This window comes from Callithrix jacchus, chromosome 16 (genome assembly GCF_049354715.1).
Source record: "Callithrix jacchus isolate 240 chromosome 16, calJac240_pri, whole genome shotgun sequence".
NCBI lineage: Eukaryota > Metazoa > Chordata > Mammalia > Primates > Cebidae > Callithrix > Callithrix jacchus.
This window is the reverse complement of record NC_133517.1, coordinates 41191892-41213244: the sequence shown is the minus strand read 5'-3', so window position 1 is coordinate 41213244 and position 21353 is coordinate 41191892. Positions and strand designations below refer to the sequence as shown.

General features: G+C 38.1%; 1 long non-coding RNA gene across 1 annotated transcript in view; it reads right to left on the bottom strand.

Annotated features, from left to right (window-relative positions):
- Nucleotides 1-3598: 3598 nt before the first annotated feature.
- The window catches only part of LOC118148629 (uncharacterized), a 42436-nt gene continuing 24681 nt past the window's right edge, over nucleotides 3599-21353 (bottom strand). The window contains exon 2 of the long non-coding RNA XR_004735553.3: nucleotides 3599-10931. This is a non-coding gene — a long non-coding RNA (uncharacterized LOC118148629). The remainder of the gene's footprint in view (nucleotides 10932-21353) is intronic.

Sequence of the window (21353 nt, the reverse complement as noted above, 5' to 3'; positions counted from 1 at the left end):
AGCCTGGGTGACAGAGTAACACCCTGTCTCAAACACAAAAACAAAAACAAAACCCAAACAAAAAATACTTACGATGCTCCAGTTATTTATCCAGAACACCTTCCTCATAACAAATCAGGAAAGGGATATTAGTTTGGGGAAACAGCTTCTCTAAAGTCTAGGAAATCTTGATGAAACAACTCTGCCACCAGTGAAATTTCATCTACTCACTGAGAACACTCTTGCCTCCCAAGTACACTTTCTCTCACTTAACCAGCGCTGTGGACACAATGAGGGTCTTGTGTTATTTGCTGTCTTTCCTGCTGACCACTTCTTTCTTTAGCTGCACTTTCTTTAAATCAGCGAAAGTCTGCATTTGGTCAAAGATGCATTGTGTCTTTACGCCTGTAAGGCGTTTTTCTTCTCCCATTGTGTGCTGATTTAATTAGGTCATTTCTCAAAACTTTCCTGACCCTGATGGCACAGCCCACAGAGGTCTGCAGAATTTTCTACTCCTATAAATCCTCAAGCATTCAGCCAGCACCTGTGAGGGCAATCACTCACAAAATACAGCTTTTCTCAGATGGGGCCTCATTTTAATATAGCGCATGTGTGTGCTTGAAACCGTGGGTGTTACTTTCATTGCAGTTAGGAAGTTTGTTATCAAATCCTATTTATAATGTTTTTGAACAATGGCCTCATGCTGAACATAACAATGACGAAGAAATACAAAGCAGCCTACATAGGTTTGGCAGAAGGATGAGAGGCAGGGAGAGTTACGTGGACTAATTACGCAATCAGCGCAACAGAGACAAAGGACCTGCGGCATGGCTCCACCCGCAATCCAAGACAATGGTCTGGTGCCAAAAGAACCTTCTAGACTGGCCTGTGGGGTTCTTTTGGCACCAGACCATTATTCTCTGACGTATTGCTTCTGTAACACCCCGATTGGTTTAACGCTTTAAAAATCTATTAAATTATCTCTATATACCTCGGTTGAAACAAATTTTATGGTTAATTACTTACATATTATTTTTAAAATTTTTTTGGCCTTACTCATCTCTCAGAGATTACTCATTGGTTTTAATGCCTCTGGTCAACAAACGTGTGCTCCTTTCTTCACACTATTCTTTATCTTCAAGATTTCAATTTTGACCTTTTTTCAGTCTTTGAAGTTATAGGCCCATGAGTTCTAAATGCTAATAAGGCGTTAATATGGACTCCACTGACCTGCTGCTAAGAGTGGTGAAAGAAAACTCTTGTATTAGAGATTTTAGAAAGTCTGAAAAGGGCAACTGTTACTAGGAATTAGCATCTTTTCAATATAACATAGAAAATGAGATGGTGGATGAGAGGAATACTGGGAGGAAGTGGTTGCATTAATGTTCTACTGCAGCATAAAAAGTTACCACAAACTCAGTGACTTCAAACAACACAAGTTTATTATCTAACAGTTTCTGTAGGTTGGAAGCCCAGGAAGGGCAGAGCTGGGCTTTCTGCTCAGGGATTCATCAGGCTGAAATGAAGCTTTCAACAGGGGTGTGGTTTTCAAATGGAGTGTTTTCAAGCTCACTGGTTTTTGGAAAAATTCATCTTTTTCTCAGTAGTAGAAGTGCAATTTCCATTTTCCTGCTGACTTTTATCCAGGGGCCGTTCAAATCTTCTAGAAGATGCCATAGGTCCTTGCCTCTGGCCCCCACAGGCAGCTCATGCATAAAGGTTTACATTGTTCCAGGCTAGCCCAAGCATCTCTCTCTGATCTCTTCTGCTCTGGCCAACCAGGAAAAACTCTCTGCCTTTTAAGGTCTCATTGTAGGTCAGGCTCTCCCAGGATAGTCTCCTTATCTTAAAATCAGCTGATTTGGCATCTTAATTACATCCAAGAAATCCCTTCACTTCAGAATGTAGATTGGTGTTTAATTGAATAATTGGGAGAAGGTGTGAGTATAGCAGTGGCCTTAAATCTTGGGACCATTTTAGGATTCTGCCCACCAAAATGGTTTGGAAAGAAATGAAGAAAACTTTTTTATGCTGGATATCCAGTGTGCAGCGGGCTGTTTGTGTCTAGTAACTATAAGTGATAAAATCACAGCCTGGCCTCTCTGCAGAGATTCCTGGATTAAAAGACATTCCATCAACCTCCCCTATTCCTTTCCACTGATGGCAAGTTTTTACAAAGAAACCCACTCCTACACTGAAAATAGGGGTTCTTTAAGACTTCTGGACTTGATATGCAATCTGCTGATCTGTTAGTTGACTCACTTTTTAAAAATTAACTTTATTGTTGAAGTATGACATTCATATAAAAAGTGACCAGATCATAAGTGTTCAGCTCAACAGAGGATCACAGAGTGAACACACCCACATAACCACACTCATCTCAAGAAATAGAAGCTTGCCAGCATCCCAAAGGCTCCCTTAATGTCCCCTCCCAGGCTTTAGATCCTCCTACTTCTCTCAGATTAACCATTACCCTGATTTTTGATATCATAGAATTAGGTTTGCCTCTTTGTGAACTTTTTTATAACTAGAAACTTATAAGAAACCTTTCTGTCAGATGTCTTTCATTCAATATTGTGTTTGTGAGTTTCCATTGGAAGAACATGCCACAATTTATTTGGCCATTATGTTGTAGATACATCTTTGCACTGTTTCCAGTTTTTTACTTCTCCAAATAGTAATTCTATGAACATCCTTGAACCTGTCTTTTGGTGGGCTGTGCACCCCTGCTTGTTGTGTGTATTCCTCGGAGTGGAAATGTCAGGTTGTAGAGAAGGCATGAATTCCACTAAAGCATTTACTGCAGAAGAGCACTTCACCCTTAACTGTGGTTAATGTTCCAGTTTGGAGACTGTTTTACACTCTGTGCAGAGTAAACTTCCTGTCTTCTACTGGAGTGGGAAGGCTTAGCTGTCCAGCTAGTGGATTGAGTGAGAAAAGGGTTCTGGGGTTCAGCAGCCTCTTATAGTTTCAACTCATTCTCCCTATTTTAGCCAGCGCATCTCTCCTCAGCCTCCTTCAAGAGTTATCTGGGGCTGTCAACTTCAGAACGTTTGGTCTTTCATGGCGCAAATTAGATTGCTTTTCACGTTTCCTTACCACTAGTTTTGGATTCACTTTCCCCAGGCCTGCTGCCTTTTTTCTTTTCTTTTCCTTTGTTTTCTTTTCTTTCCCTTTCCCTTCCCCTCCTCCTCCCCTCCGCTCCCTTCCCTCCCCTCTAGGCTACCTCTTCCCTTCCTCCCTCCCCACTTCCTATCCCTTTCCTTCCCCTTCCCTTTCCCACCTTTCTTCAGCACTTGGCTCCCCACTTCCCTCCTCCTTTGGCTCCCCCATTCCCCTTCTCCCTTCCCCCACTTCCCTTCCCTTCCAGTCTCACTCTGTTGCCCAGGCTGGAGTACAGTGGTGTGATCTCAGCTCACTGCAGGCTCAATCTCCTGGGCTCAAGCAATCCTTCTACCTCAGTTTCCCGAGTAGAGATGGAGTTTTGCCATGTTGCCCAGACTGGCCTCAAATTTCTGAGCTCAAGCAATCTGCCTGACTAAGCCTCCCAAAGTACTGAGATTATGGGTGTGAGCCATTACACCTGGGGATGCCTTTTTTATCTTTTCAGTTTTCAAGATTTTTGATGATGCTGTGCCCTTTCCCATTTCTTTGTCCCTTTTCTATACCTTTAAGACACAGTTCATTGTGTTTTGTCTCAAAGTTCATTTGTGTTTTGAGGAGCTGCAAGGAAACAAAAGAAGAAAGCACATGTGTTTAACACCGTCTATCCGGTGAGGTAACATTCCTTTAAATGTTCAACATTCCTCTCAGAGTAAAGGGGTAAAGGAAGTTTCTTTGCATTATGTGACATGGCTCATGGCTTCACAAAATACGATTCTAGCCTGCTTCCTAAGGTTAGGATTTTGTTTCTCTCTTTTGCAGTTGTCTTCAGACATTTATGCATTTTTATCTTGCTTATAATGTGTCAGAAGGAAACATACCATCTGTAGCACCAAGTCTAACATCATATAACTGTATGTTGATAGAACCAAGATATTTATGAGCTGTAACTTCCGCAGTGATGGGTTAGTTATTAAGATGTTTTGAAATGATTTAGATGTTTGCTTCTGTTTTATGCCAGTAGTTTGAGAAAATACAGAGCTTAGATTTCAATATAAACAGTTTTGCTGGGCATATTTAGGGGGAACAGATAGCAGTGGTAGGATCAACAGTGTTGTCCCACTGATGGATTCACACACGAAGTCAAGAGTGTCTAATGAGGTGGAACTCTGAAAATGGTGCCAAGTTCTTCTATGCCTAGAGCCAGAGTCACCTTGAGGCACATTTTATTGTTATTATTATAGGGGAAATTACTCGAGGGGCCTACATTAATTATGGTAAGGTAAGACCAACATATAACTATTGTCCTAGGATGGGGGAGAAATGATAGACCGTGTGTGGTCTCCTGAAAATGACCCTTCCAATATCTTTTGGTTTAGAAAATGGTCCTGAAAAGAAAGTGGGAAAATTTACCCAGACACCAAATAACTGCTTGGAAGTAAAGAGATAAAGTTTATTTTATTTTCTTTTGGGGTTTTGGTGTTAGAAAAACCTTTCTACTGTGTTGGAATTGCAATGAAAGATGTCCCTGGTAGGAAAGGACATCACGGGTCTTGGAGAGAAGTTTGCCACGAATGAAAAGGGAGCTTGTATTGTAACTTGGGCCTAGAGACCCCTGGCACAGGGCTGACAGTGCAGGAGGCAGTAGGGCTGGTAACCTGCAGACCCACTCTACTCTGACGTGTTGGTCCTGTTTTGGTATCAACGGTTGAATATTTGTGTGCAAAGCAAACAGCTCAAATAGGCGGGTTTTTCAGCAGCCTCTGCTATAATCAGGACAAGTAGAGGCTTTACCAACAGAGACAGTGATTATCCTATGGACCTTAGGACCTTGGAAACACCGAAGTGTTCTGTAAGACACTGTATGACAATAACAGACGGTGAGGACCCCAAAAATCAGTGAGAATCAGTGACATGAGGGGACCAGCCAGAAGCTAGTTTACTCTCTGCCTGGCATTTGGAAAGAGAATTAAGTCTTTTGAACAGAGTAAGATTGTGGAGTTCTTGAATAGTCTCAGTGAGAGAACATGTATACAGTGTTGATACCCTGGGAATGAGATCTTAGACTTTCTAGTATGAGTGTATGTGAATTCCTAAATTGTTAAGAGCAAATATAGGAGATCTGACAACCTTTTCAGCTGGTGAAACAGGTCATCCTCTCAATTTTTATTAATGAGATCCCACCTTCCTGCCATGTATATGTATCTTGTATATGTATTTAGATAATCTCCCATTAGTCGATGTTGAAAATGATGGCACCTACATGACAGGATTGTGATTAGGATTAAAAAGAAAAAGAATGCAAACCTTTAACACAGTGCTTGACACATAGTGAATGCTAAATAAATCTTTGTTGTTTCTATTCTCTCGAGTTCTTTCTGGTTGTTACAAAGTGTGTGTAGTACCAGAGCGTAGGAAAACCATCTATGTTATGAGCTCTGCAATCTTAAGCATTTTAAAGTCATTTTTCTGGACCTTGGTTTCTTGATCTTTGGAATGGGAAATACTACAGCAATTTTCCAGGGATGTTGCAAGGGTTGAATAAGATAAGGTATATATGGCAACCGCCTTAAATACAGCACTAAAGGTCATGCAAACCAAAGTTCTTCTGATTTTTAGCACCATCCCAAGGAAATGCCAAATCTGGCTCAGTAGCTAGACAATTCTAGTGGCTAATCCTGAATCTTCATCTCTGAATGGAATAGTTTTCTCAGTGAGCCTTCAAAGGAGAGAAAGATTGTAAGTAGATTCTTACTCCTTTCATTTCTTGAGGAGCATGCTATTTTCTGTCATTTTTCAACGATTTTTCATTGCTGGTACTTTCCCGTGAGGGTATAAAGTGGTAAACAAACACAACTGGTCAATATTGTTTGAGTTGTTTTAACCTAGGAGTCTGACTAACTTCCTTACTCCCCACTGAGTTCACTAGTACTGTATCTCTAAGTGCCTGATTTTCACCCCTTGTTCAACACCAGCCAGAGTCACAATCTTGGCCATGAGGGAAAAATTGAAACCAGCAGAAGAAAGAACAGTTTAAAAAGAGATTGTGACATGACGACTCAGTGACAATCAATTGAAGGAGAGTAGAGGAGTGAGGAAGTGCCATGAAGGCCACTGTTTCATTCATTGAGAGTGTTAAATTGGCTCCATAAGGAAGCCAGGAAAAGCTCCATGAAGCCAAGTGTCCAGACAGAGTGCTGCAGGGCAGAGGGGCACCACCCCTTCTTCTTCTTGTTTTTCAATGGCTGCAAAAGTGAGAAAGTGACCATTTCCCACAGGCCCTAGATAAATACCAGACCTCCTGAGGGAAGCTGCGTGCCCACTCTCAGAATGCCCCAGGTTCTGATCTGGTCCTCACCATGCAGCTCCCATGGGAAGTCTTTTAGGGGCTTGGGAACAGTGGTGCTCATTTGAGGAGAATGCCAGCTCTCTCTTCCACTCTGCTGATTATCTATTCTTACTACTTGCTATCATTCTAATTATGCTTTCCCTGGCATCAGAATGCAGTTTTGTTGTGTTTCTGCCATCGGAAATGATTCCCTGAGTGATTCTCTCATCTCTTCCAGACGTCTCTCGCCACATTCCCTGCACCCCCGCCCCATTTGTCTGGCAGTTGGTGAATCAGCACTTCGTTCTTCTTTCTCTTTGCTGACGGCAGTAAAGGGAGACTCCCTAGCAGCTGCTCAACTACCTCCCAGAGACAGCAGCCTTTCTGCAGTGGGAGCACTGATTTTACTGATTCTCTGCAGGGTTTCTAAATAGCGGGTCTCCTGTAAATCAAGCCTCATTGTGACTTTGAGTGAAATGGGCAGTAAAGACAGGTGCCAACACTGGAAAACAATTTCCAGTACATGTAGAAATTTAAGGAATTGTTATTCTTTAACTATGGCACTGTGCTTTAAGATCTAGCTTGTGTTTGAGTCAAGATTAAGTTTTATAGTGTTTGTCACACCAGCGTATAGAAAAATCATCCATCTCTTGCCCCTACACGGGACTCCTCAGATACAGGGATGCACTGAAAGGTTATTTATGGTAGAAGATTCCTTAATTTGCCTCACAAGTTTCATCTTTCCTTTGGTATCCTATCTAGGGCAAGGTTCTCAATCTCAACTTTAATATTTTATGTCAAATTTATTTTATTTTGTTTTTGCTCCTATGCATTGTGTGATGTTTAGTGGCTTCCTTGGCCTCTAGCATACTCCCGCCTTTCCTAGCAGTGACAATCATAATTGTGCCCTGGGGACAAAATTATCCCCAGTTAAGAACTGTTGGTCTAATGGAAGTTAAGTAGAATAAAAGAAGGACTTAGAAGACTTGAGCTCAAATCTTATTTCAAAGGCTCCTTAATGTAGCTTCTAACTTTAATCTTTGATTCTAGAATGTGCTGTGCTCCTATGGTCTGAGAGCTGGCCAGTGCTGCTGGCGTGAATTCTGCGATAATGAAGCCAAAACCATGTTACTGATCCTGAGTAGGCCACGAAGACTGGTCAGTTCTATGATCCTACTCTGTATCTCTAATCCCAGGAAGCTGTAGTTCTGGAAACTCATTCTTTTGGAGAACTGAAATTCTTCTTTCTACCCTCAGACTCCATCCATTTACCATCCAGGTAGCCACTGTTAGCAACATCTTAGATGTCCTTCCAGAGTTACTTCTTGAATATGCCAGCAAATGTGCATACAGGTTCCTCATCAATTTCCCACTCCCCCAAATGGACATGTTGTACATTCTAGAATGCACCATTTCTTTCTTATCACTGAATCATAAGGTTATTCCATATCAGTAGATACTTCATTTCCTCTTTCTTTGATAAACTATTATATAGAATTCTATCATATAAATGTATCAACTTATTTAATTTATCTCACCGATTGTACTATTACAAAAAAGTGCTGTAGTGAAAAATTTGGGTAAACATCAAGCAGTGAAATTGTTTGGTCAAATGAAAGATGCATTTGTAATTTTGATAGATGATGCAAACTGTTCTCTCTAGGAGTCACAGTAATTTACCTTCCCACAAGCAATACATCACAGCATCCATTTCTCTGCAGTTAGGACAACAGTGCTTCTACTTTGGATTTTTATCGATTGGTAGAAAATTGTGTTTCAATGTAGTTTCATTTTGCATGTATCTGACTATTGAAGAGGTTGTGTTTCTTCATATGTGTAAGAGTCATTCTTCACTTTTTTTGTGGACCATTTGTTCATTTCTTGCCTATTTTTCTTTTGGATTGTTGGGTTATGTTATGAATTTCTAGAAATGTTATATATTAAGGAGACTAACCTTTTGTTGTATGAATTGCAAATATTTTTTCCAATATGTCAATTGTTTTCTATTTTGTTCACAAATTTTTTGCTTAAATAAACTTTACAAAAATTTTATTTCATCTAAAAAACAACTTTTCCTTCATGAATTTTGGTTTCTAATTACAAAGAAATTTTCATGTTTCTTCTTCTTTTATTGGAGTTTTCCCTTTTTTAAAATCTAAGTTTTTGATCCACATGGAATTTATCCTGGTAACTGAGTATAAGTTATAGATCCAATTTTGTGTTTTCCGCTACTCAAGTCTCTAATCTTGCACAGAACCCAACGGGCTCTCTTGTTTATTTTTTCAGAGCAGTGATTTTTAAAGGGAGCTCACTAATGTAAGGATATTTTCTACTTTCACCACATCAACAGTGCCTGCAGCAGTAGAGGGCTGGAGCAGGGTGAAGAACTGTGGGCCATATCTCCTGCAGCATCTCTAGCTCTTTCAAACTACATTAAGGTCACTTCTGCTTTGCACAAAGTCCTCATGTACTTGTTCATTAGATTTGCGGGAGTATATAGGAGTACATAGAGTAGGGAAAAGCCTTCTCCTTTCTAATTTTGTATAAACATGGCCAGTTTGAAAAGACTCTTGGCCAGGTGTGGTGGCTCATGCCTATAATACCAGCACTTTGGGAGGCCAGGGCGGGTAGATCATGAGGTCAGGAGTTTGAGACCAGTCTGACCAACATAGTGAAACCCCATCTCTACAAAAAATACAAAAATTAGCTGGGTGTGGTGGCACATGCCTGTAGTCCCAGCTACTCAGGAGGCTGAGGCAAGAGAATCACTTGCACCTGGTAGGTTAGGTTACAGTGAGCCAAGATTGCATCACTGCACTCCAGCCTGTGCAACAGAGATTCTGTCTCAAAACAAAACAAACACATTCAGAGATTAAGAGTTAGCTGGCTCATTCTTAAGTTAGTGAGCTTTGTGTGAATACCTTCAGCATTTGACTTTCAATGTTTACCTTCAAGTGAAAGTACTTACTTATCTGTTAACTGCTGATATGGTTTGTCTGTGTCCTCACCCAAATCTCATCTTGAATTCCTGCATGTTGTGGGAGGGATCTGGTGGGAGGTAATTGAATCATGGGAGCAGGTCTTTCCCTTGCTGTTCTCATGATAGTGAGCAAGTCTCATGAGATCTGATGGTTTTATAAAAGTGAGTTTCCCTGTGCACCCTCTCTTCTCCTATCTGCCACCATGTGAGACATGCCTTTTACTTTCTGCCATGATTGTGAGGCCTCACCAGCCACGTGGAACTGTAAGTTCATTTAAACCTCTTTCTTTTGTAAATTGCCCAGTCTCAGGTATGTCTTTATCAGCAGTGTGAAAATGGACTAATACAACCACACTTGGTTTTTTCCCCTGTATTAACCTATCTTGCTAGAGTGAAAAAAGAATCTGAGGATGGATGTTTCTTTCAAATTGTTTTTCTCAGGAAGGTCTCTAACCTAATGTGCATTTTCATGGAGAAGAAATAGATCAAAATCTTATATTTAAGTAAGTCCACCAATATCTACTGTCTTCTACAAAAGATCCTGCCATTTCCTTGAGAGCCTCTTAAAACTCTTACTGCTGAGCTGGTCAGGCTCTGTGGCTTCTGTGTGCATGCCAAAGCCTGACCACAGACGCCTCCATCACTCCTGCAGAAGCATTTTGTCAAGTTGGTACAAAATAAAAGCTTGGATCCTGGCTGACCCTTGATCGCACCAACTCAACTTACTCAACTTTACTTAAAACATTAGTAATTTTCACACAATTACTAATGTGAGAAAATAAAAGTAGCTTGAGAAACACCAATAATTTAAATGAATCATTCAGATGGCATCATTTAACTATATAGTCCCAGACACACCTTATAGTTCTTATATACTGTGCATTTGCAAATAATAATTTTGTCCTTCATTTTCAGTCAATAATTCATAAGGCATGATATTTGTCTCAAAAGTGCAAGCTCACCGTGATTCATGCCAAGAAAACCAAGAACCGTGATTCATTTAAATTGGAATCTAAAACATTTCGTTGGTAATCTCTGCGTTTTAGAGACTGCAAATACGTCTGCCTGAGAATAGCAGGGATTGGTCCTGTATGTGTTCAATTTCTCAAGATCTTAGAACAACTAACAAAACTAGCATTGCATTTTGATTTCCTTTGTTTTGAAGATAACACATTAGCTTAATTTTAAGCATTTTCTTTAGGGAAACACTAAGCGGTGTGATAATGGATGCAGCACATAGAGAGGTACATTGCTATGTGTAAATCAAGGGTGTGAACAAGAAGCCCATGGTAATATGATGTCTGGCAATTGCTTCATAGTGTCAAACTTGTCCATGGGTCCCAGGATCATTCCTTATTCTTGGCCGTTGGTCTGCAAAATGTGACTCAGAAAAGACAAAGGTAAAGACCAGTCATGCAGTGGGTGTGGTGGCAAGGTTAGCACCATTCTGCCCTTAGGTTTACACTGTCTGAGTCACCTTGACCACTTTGCTCTTTGGGCATCTACCTTTGCAAATGGAAGCTCTCGATGCCGAGTTCCAACCTGTCACAATAGCAAAGGAGAAAGTCTGTTAGACTCATTCATTTTTCAGTGCCGTAAGGTCAGAGACCACACCTTCTTTATATTTTGCAACTTCCAAACTCAGCTTTATACCAGAACCATCCTTGACTCTCTGACAGGTAACTTGGTTTCTCTTTATAGCACAGTCGCTAGTGTGCAGCTTTAGGCAATTTAGTCTCCCTATGTCTTATGAGGACCCAGACAATGTAAGTGACGTATAAAGCACTTTTTTTTTTTTTGGCCGTGCTTCTTCACATGGTTTATTTTCTTAGAACTTAGGCTAAGATGGATTAAAAAAAATGCAGGTGGGGGATATGGAGATGGGGAACCAACTTAGTAAGTAGTAGCAAGACCATTTGGCCTCAGGGTATTTGCATTCTACAAAAGGTTTCTTCTAGCAAAGGGACCAAGAACACTTTGTCCACATAGACATCTTATCTTAAGTGTTCTTTGTATTCTTCAGAGTTAATGGATAGTGAGGAACTTTTACATTATTCAGTTTTGATTTCTCTAGCCAATGAGCAGCTGCTGGTGTCCCCCCAAAAAGAAATTTCATTTTGTGGAAGCTTTAGATCTTGGTAGGAAGCAATGATATTTGTAGAAGATTTGAATTCAGTGGGTAAATATCTTACCTCTTCCTTGTTGTAGTTGGTTTTAAATATACAAAACAAATGAACAAAACCACAGTGCTTACATTACCATACCCTAGTCCTCACTCTTGGGCCATGATCCTGCCTATTTCCTTTTGTTTCTCTAGAAAATTGAGTTGCTCCAGCTTCTTTTGGCTCACAAAAGCATTACATCATCATCCATTACATTCCCCCTATTGACCACATTGGAAATCTCTACATTCTGTTTTGCCTCTTCAGCTCCACAGGTATGGCATAAATAAGGAATGTCAGACTTGTATAAAGTGCCTTCAAGCTGCTATTTACTCTTACCCAGTCTTTAGTGGGTTGCTAGCTTAAGGCCCAAGTTTCTAGTCTAATAAAAAGAGAATTGGTGGTGTACTTAAGATCTAGACCTGCTGTTTCAGTAGAACTGCCTAAATAATGAAATTGCAAGGATGAGAAGCCAAATCTGTCCTTCATCACCGGATGTTGTCTAAAATTTGACTTTTGGAGTATCATCCTTTTATCTGTAAGCACTAATAAAGCATGGAGTGTGAAGAGAGTAGGCACAGAGCTAACATATTTGAAATCTGACATGTGCCAGGTAGTCTTTTAGGCAAAATCACTTATCATTATCTTTTTTTCTTTAATCCATGCAATAAAACTGTGAAATAGATACTATTATAATATTCATTTTGCGGATGAAGAAACTGTGGCTTAGAAAGAGACTCAGGTCACACAGCTAGTCCATATGAAACCACTGCCAGCACACAGTCAGTAATTACAGAAAATAGGATTTGAACTCTACTCTTCAAATCAGATTTGAAATTACTTGCTGTTTCCATCATATGCTGGGAGGAGCCTCAGAGCCGTCTTCCCAGTTAAAGAGTAGCCTCTCTTGGGAAGGGGAGGTCACTACCACAGGAAGAGGGAAAAGAGCAACAGTGCTGAGTTTACAGAATATGATCAGCTGTTTATTGATTTGTTTGCTTGGAAGTGGCCCTGCAGGTGCTGGCTGCAGAGCAGGTCTCTCCTGGGACTCCAGGGGAAACAGGTTACACAAATATGCAATCAGAGAATGTAAGAGTATATGGGACCCTGGAAATCACCTAATCCAGCTCTCTTTCATTGCAAATGAAGAAACAGACAGGAAAAAAAACTGCCCAGAAAGATGAAGCAATTCAGGGAATAGCAGAGTGTATAAGCCAAGCACTCCAATCTCTCAGTTTCTTCAAGTTCTCAACCTCCTATCTCTGCCTGGGCTGCCATCTTGGGTTATTATTCTTGGTCCAAACCTCAAACTCCATCACTTAAATTATAATGCGTCAGCTTCCTACCAGCTATAGAAGTGGACTGTGAGGAGTCTGGTGGTTTTCAAAATATTTTTCTGGATGATTCAGAGGCCCCTGTATTCAGGAGTACGTTATTATCTGCATATACTATATTACTCACAATGTACACTAGAACGTTGGCTCCTACCACATGAATATAGCGATCACAGTCACATAAGCCACAACAGCGGCAGTGTCATTAGCATGGTGTCATTACACATGCACAGCCCGCAGAGGTTCCCCATTTCTAATCAGCCTTCCTCTGCTTATTTCTTCAAATTATGTGAAATTGTTTTCATTATTTCATAATTAACAGGACAGTAGAAAGCTTCAGGTTAGAGAGTTAATTATAGCTTTTAATTTTACATCTGCCTCTTCAGAAGGTGGCTCACTGACTTAAGAACCATCTTATCCCAAAATGCCTGCAGCTCATATTTCCTCATGGCCTTCCAGGACTCTGCTGACTCACAAAATAAAATTACTTTACCTTCTAGTGGCTCAGGTTTCTCAATGGTAAACTGGAGTGGCTGATACAGACCAGCTTTGAGGCATTTTTGTGACAAGCAGTGAAAAATGGTAGCAAGCTTAATTGTAGCTTTCTTGTACTCACAGCACAAGGGTGTTCTCAAAGGTCTGAATGACTTTGTTCAAACACATCAATAATTCATTTGGTTCATAATCTTATGGTTTTGTTGCATAATTTTATCCTATAACTTAATAGAGGAAGGAAAATTAACTTGTGAGTTCCTAAAAGACATGTAGGAAAAAAGAAAGTTGAGTTCTGACCTGAGCAGGATCACATTATATAAAAGTAGATCAGAAAAATGCTCATCAGAATACATAAGAAAAAGAAAAGGAAATTGGATTATTCTACTGAGATTAAAAGACAATTGAAAGATCAATCTGACAAAACTTTACTCCTCTCTGTATATATTATCTCGCTATTTCTTACATATGCTTATTTTATTGTGGTTATTTTTTGTTCCCACATGGAAAAACTATTGTAGTTTACCTGGGTGGCAAACCTGCACTTGGACCCATGAACTTAAAATAAAAGTTAAAAAACATATATAATGAATGTCCATATAAATCTGACATTGTTACAAATCCTTCCTTCCTTCCTTCCTTCCTTCCTTCCTTCCTTCCTTCCTTCCTTCCTTCCTTCCTTCCTCTCTCTCTTTCTCTTTTCTTTCTTTCTTGCTTTCTTTTTTTCTCTCTTTCCTTTCTTTCTTTGCAGAGTTTTGCTCTGTTGCCAGCCTGAAATGCAGTGACATGATCTTGGCTCACTGCACCCTCTGCCTCCAGGTTCAAGCAATTCTCCTGCCTCAGCCTCCCAAGTAGCTGGGACTACAGGTGTACGCCATCATGACTGGCTCATTTTTGTATTTTTAGTAGAGGCAGGGTTTCACCATGTTGGCCAGGATGGTCTCAATCTTCTGACCTCATGATCTGCCTGCCTCCACCTCCCAAAGGCCTGGGATTATGGGCATGAGCCACTGCACCTGGCCACAAATTTTTATTTCTTATGCTAAATGCATTTTACTAAAATTTCTAAATTGAGAAAAAAATAAAGTTAAGTGCTCAATCTTTAAAAAAGAAATGGAATATTATTGTAATCTAGTTCTGGTGTGGATGCATAGATGATGTTACATATTGGATTTTAAAGGGTTAATGAATGTTTCAAAACACCTTCTTCTTTGCTGAATGATTTGGCAGGGTTTAAAGCTGATTTGTGTTCACAATACTTCCTTCAGGAAGTATTCACACAACATCTCCAGCTGGTGTTACTCTCTCTGCTACTTCTGCACTTTTTTCATGGCTCCATTACTGCCCCTTGACTGGGTGATTTATGGGTTTGATATGCAGGCTGTCTGTCTTACTAGCATGGAAGTTGTTTGAGGTGTTTCTCACAGGCATTATATATAGATGCTTTAAAAACTTATTGAGTGAATTAATGAATTAGTGAGTAGGTGGATGGATGATGGTACCAGTCAAGCTAAAATACATAACCGTCCTCAAGAGGTTACTGTTTGGCACGTGAATTGGTTAGGGTCTCTACAGACACAAAACCAATAACATATGCATATACAATAATGTGCTGTACAATGATGTTTCAGTCAAGAATGGAACACATTTATGATGGTAGTCCCATAAGATTATAATGGAGCTGAAAAATTCCTATCGCCAAGTGATGTTGTAGCTGTCATAATGCAATACATTACTTACGTGTTTGTGATGACACTGGTGGAAACAAACTTACTGCACTGCCTGTCATTTAAAAGTATAACCTATATAATTATGTACAATACATAATACCTGACGATGATAATAAATAACTATGTTACGGATTATGTGTTTACTATACTATACTTTTTGTCATTATTTTGGAGTGTATGCCTTTGACTTATTACAAAAAAAAAAAGTTAACTGAAAAGCATCAGGCGGGACCTTCATGAGGTATTCCAGAAGGCATTGCTGTCGTAGGAGACGACAGCTCCATGCATGTTTTTGCCTCTGAAGACCTTCCAGGAGGACAGGGTGTGAACATGGAAGAAATGATATTAATGATCCTGATCCTGTGTAAGTGTAGACTAATGTGTGTGTTTGTGCCTTAGTTTTTAATAGAAAAGTTCAAAAAGTAACAAATAAAAATCTAAAAACAAGAAAAGGCTGTAGAATAAGGACATAAACGAAGAAAATATTTTTCTACAGCTTTATAATGTGTGTTATAAGCTAAGTAAGTGTCATGAAAGCATCAAAAACTTAAAAACAGTTAAGTGTTTATGATGCAAAAATGTTAGAGTAGGCTAAGGTTAATTTATTATTGAAGAAAAAAATGTTTGTAAAGTGTACGGTGTTTATAAAGTCTACAGTAGTGTACGGTAATGTCCTAGGCCTTCACGTTCACTCACCATTCACTTACAGACTCACCCAGAGCACTTTCCAGCCCACAACCTCCATTCATAGTAAGTGCCTATACAGGTGTACCATTTTTAATTTTTATGTCATATTTTTACTGCCCTTTTCTATATTTAGGTATACTAATATCATTTTATTATAATTGCCTCCAGTATTTAACACAGTAACATGCTACATAGGTTTATAGCCTAGGAGCAATAGGCTCTACCATATAGGCTAGGTGTGTAGAGGGTTATACTACCTAGGTTTGTGTAAGTACATACTATGTTTATATATATATAGTTTATTTCATAGTTTTATTTCTCTCAATATATATTATATATAATAAATACTTATATTTGTTACATATATACATATATATGTGTATACAGACACACACACACACACACACACACACATAAAACAAACTGGTTATGGGTTGAAATATCATGAAGAAATGTGAAGAGTCTAATCAAACCATGCTAACAGAGTTACCAAGTTTCTACAAGTAGAATTCTATAAATATGAACAAAAGGAGTGGGAAAGAGAGAATTTGTGCCTGGCGTATATATCATCAATGACCCAAGGCCAATAGAATAAACTGCGTATATGGCATAGACAGTAGCTAAAGGAAATATTTCCTAAAGGAAGAAGAAAGAACAACAAACAGGAAATAATCTCGTTCTCCCTTGGGTTTTGCTCTCCCATGGTTTGCTCTTATTCACAGTGTCCCTGAGGCTACTTCAAGTGCTGTACCAAGAGCTTTATTATTTTCCTCACTACAACCCTATGAAGAAGTCACACTATTATCATCCTCATGTTACTAACAAGAAATCTGAGGCTCAGTTTTCTGTTTTCACTCATGTAATCCTCATGATAACCCTAGGGGCATTTTGCACTGTTATTTCCATTGAACTAATAAGAAACAGCAGGCTCAGTTGGAGAACTACAGAAAGGAAGCAATAACAGTGAGGAGGAGAGGTGGTCTCTTCTCTTCTTTTTTTATATATGTGTATATATAAAATATATACACATATATAAATATATATATTGAGAGAGAGAGAGAAAGTTTTGTTTTCACGAATCGGCTCACATGATTACGGAGGCAGGCAAGTCCAAAATTTATAAAGCAGGCCAGCAAACTGGAAAGTCAAGGAAGAGCTGATGTTGCAATCTTGAGTTTAAAATATGCAGGTCAAAAGAAGGCTGGAGACTCAGGCAGTACTTCTGTATTACTGTATTGAGACAAAATTCCTACTTCTCCAATAAGCCTCACTTTTTTTCCTTAAGGCCTTCAAATAATTGGATAAGGCTCACCCACATTTTCATGAATAATATTCTTTACTTTGTCAGCCTAAATAAAAAATGGAGAGGCTCTCTAAAAACAATAATATTTATCTGGGAATAGGACATGACAATGGGGATACACATGACATAGTAAACTATGTGCAGGGCCAAGGAGGTGAAGGAAGACAACAATTTTGAAAAGAAAATGAGGAGGATTACATAATTTTTTTTTTTTGAGACGGAGTTTCGCTCTTGTCACCCAGGCTGGAGTGCAATGGCATGATCTCGGCTCACAGCAACCTCCGCCTCCTGGGTTCAAGCAATTCTCCTGCCTCAGCCTCCCAAGTAGCTGGGACTACAGGCACACGTCACCACGCCCAGCTAATTTTTGTATTTTTAGTAGAGACGGGGTTTCACCATGTTGACGAGGATGGTCTCGATCTCTTGACCTCGTGATCCACCCACCTGGGCCTCCCAAAGTGCTGGGATTATAGGTGTGAGCCACCGCGCCCGGTTTACATAATTGTTTTCAGGTAATCATCCTTGGAGCCATGAGGATCAATAACAAGCCTGGCACAAGTCTGAGGCTGAATAAGCAGTTGCTGAGCAGATGTCCTCAAAGAAGTATTTTTTTGTTTGAGATTGCAATAACTTTGGTGCAAGGCTATGGTTTTTGCAGTCTTTTATGACAGTGATTGTTATCAAGTATTTATGCATAAGAATCTTCTTCATGGCCTTTCCTGCCTTTATTTATCAGGGTTTTTTTTTTTCTTCTTAACATAAGTGACTCCATTTTGATTCTGACAACTTTCACATTTCCCTCTTTTGATCAAGAACTTTCTCCAAAAGAATCATTGAGCAATCAACTATAGTTACGTTTTTATTGTTCTCCAGTGCCAGGATGGACCTGTCCTGGGTTGCTGGACTGGTTCCACATTGAAGGCATTGAATGGCAGCTAGGACCCAGTGCCAAAACCCCTTTAGCTACATTTGAGTGGCAAGAAAGGATTAGAGGGAGTGCTTCTCAGGCTAGGTCTACACGATGTTCACTGTTAAGTGCAATTTTGTCTGTTTCATATCTTTTGTTATCTCAAAGTGTTGGGCTAGCATTATTCTGTTAGGAGTTGTACTTCTGCAAAAATTTAGCAAATAACGGATTCAAAATCTATAGTCTAAAAGTTCTTGGGTCTGTAGGAAGTAACAATTTTTACTTATTCACTGTAAGGCTAGGAACCCTTGAAGATAGGCATTACATGCACACTTTCAAATGTTGCATTTCTATCAAAGCCTTGGTAACATAAACAAAGTTTACAATTATATCCTGTTGAATGAGCAAATTCTTATTTAACTTATGCAAACAACCCTATTGCCATAAGAATTCACATGAACAGATTCTGAACTTTGGAGGGATCAAGTAGGGAGAAAAAGCAAAGCCTTACATATTTGTTCACAAAAGTATGCTTCACCAAATTGTTGTAAGCTATAGATAGCTTACAAGAGAGAAAGTTTTCTTAAATCTGGAAAATAAAATATTTAAATAAAGAACCAATAATGGTTTAAATGAAAGTCATAAAGACTGTATCTTATCAATTATTTAATCACAGTTAGTTAACCTCTTAATTTTTTTGTTCTGCTTGATTTTGATTAGTAGTTTTACAAATTCAACAGTTTATTCATTAGAGTTCTGAAGTTTTTTATTTAGTTCATTCATCTTAAAATTATCACAAACCTGTATTTAAGAGTACTTATTAGAGTCTTTTCCATAAATCTGATAGCAAAACTGATGGATAAGCAGTTGCTGAGCAGATGTCCTCAAAAAAAAAAAAAAAATTAAGAGGTTAACTAACTGTGATTAAATAATTTTTAGAGAAAAATTAAAACAATAACTGTGAATTAAAAAAACTTAGAATAACCATGGTTAAAAATTTGATGGAAGCTTATTATAATCAGCAATTGACAGGGCGTTTGGTTATTTTTGTGGCATACAACATACTAACCAGAATTATAACTGATGACATTAAATCTTTAAGAGTTTTAAACAATGAACACTGATATAAAAAACATACCTATAAATGTAACTGAAAGAAGATCTAGTATCATTTATCATTTGCCAATACTTCCCATGTAACTTACCAAATAGGCCTACTCATCTCATATCTTTGCAAGAAAAAAGATACATCTTTTGAGGTTCTTTAGGGGCCTGACTAGAAAATCTCAAAGTTAATTTTAGGTCAAAACGATTTAATTTGTAATTTTGACCCTAAGGAAGCCCATAAGATATGCCAGAATGTTTAAAACACTTTATCAAAACAGATCACAGGTCACTGTGAAATAATAAACATTCATTTAACCAGAGTGATAAACCAAAGACTTCAAAAGCAACACAGGAGTTACATGGATATAAAAAAAAAACAAAAAAACAAAGAAATACTTAACTCTTTGAAAGCTCAGTTTTCCTAAGTAATCAAAAACCTAATAAAAGCAACATAAAATTATCTTGATAAATACAAAATCTTTGTTGTGCTGACTACCAAAAAATAAAAATAAAAATAAACAAATAAACAAACAAAAAACCCAAATACCTTCTGAAGTATGGTTCCTTTTTCTTATGGAAAGCCTGTTTAGAGAACCTGGAATTTGAACCTAATGAATAAGTACTTTAGTTTAACTTTACAAAAGAAGAGAATGTTTCCAAGTTTATGAATGTACACTGTATTATAAAAGAAGTAAACCCAAGACAGGGATTACATGGAATAATTCAGACACATCAAGAAAAGCTGAGTATAGAATCAAGTTATATTGGAGGGAATAATTGCTTTACTAAAACTTCAAGATAAACATTTCGGCATCAGGCCATAAGAGTAGAGTTAGAACCATAAGAAAAAAAAGTTACAGGAGCTGATAAAATAGTGGAAGGAGAGCGTTATCATTCCAGACCTTGTCAAGGGGAGAAAGAGGAAAAGCAATAATGTATGACCTGCAAATCACATGCAGCAAGTTGAATTTCCGAGGAAGAAATCTGAGAAGCCTCAATAAGAAAACTCTGCCGTAAGAAATGAACTTACCATTCTAAATGAAATAGAACATTTTTAACCTGAAGCTAGAGAAATTAAGTGGACCTCAGGAAGCAATGTGACAGAAATAGAACCTGTAAAACAGGAAGAAGCTGCAATTCAGGAGATTATTAAAAATTTAAAGAAATAGATTTCTGAATAAGCATTAAAACCTCTCGCAATGTTTACTAAGAACAGATCGATAATTCGTTAAAAAGAAAGAAAGAAAGAAAAAGAGAGAAAGAAAAGAAAGAAAGAAAGAAAAAAAGAAAAGAAAAGAAAAGAAAGAAACTAGGCATAGTGGTGTGCACATGTAGTCCCAGCTACTTGAGAGGCTGAGGCAGGAGGATTGCTTAAGCCCAGTAGTTCAAATTCAGCCTCAGCAGCAGAGTGAGACCTCATCTCTAAAATACATTTTTAAAAAAAACAAAATAAACCTTGTTCTAACATAGTGGACCACATTATTAGTTTTGTATTAATGTATTTTTAATATTAAAGCTCAATATTTAAAAGGCTTATAAATAATTTCCTTCTAATAATAGCCAACTTTATCACACAAAAACCTTTCTTTTATAAATTCATCCGTTACAGACCTTTCACAACCTGCATAGGCCTTTGGTAACATGTTTAGAATTTCTGTTTTGCCCTATAATTCCCCGTTCTTAAATAACCAGTCATTTTACTCCAGAAGAAAAATTTACTACACAAGATTCTATCTCATACAAAATTATTGTCTTTTTAACCTTTCTTACCAAAAAATACATTTCTGTACCTATAAATTTCTTTGCATTTTCCTCTTGTACTTACTGGTTCCTTTCTATCTTGTTTCTATTTCCTTCCTAAATTTTACCGTTTGAGACAACTTATTATAAATTCTGAATTTAGATAAAATTATTTTTTCTCAATGAAGAACATATTTTTATGCCTTTATCATTAAAACACATCTTTTGATATACTTCAGAACTACATATTGATTAAAATGTTAAAATCCTAGTAACCTTAATTTCTAGTAAAATCTTAGGAGGCAAAAAATTATAAGCTATCTCTCACATATCAAGTATTTTATCTTATTTTAAAATGACTTAGATATTTAATGAGTATCACTTTATTTAACATAACATTATATCAATCATCTTAAACAAAATTATTCTGTTTCTAGGCTAAATTTATAGTTTTACAACCTTTGTATCAGAACTTCACACTTTAAAACATCTGCCAGAGACA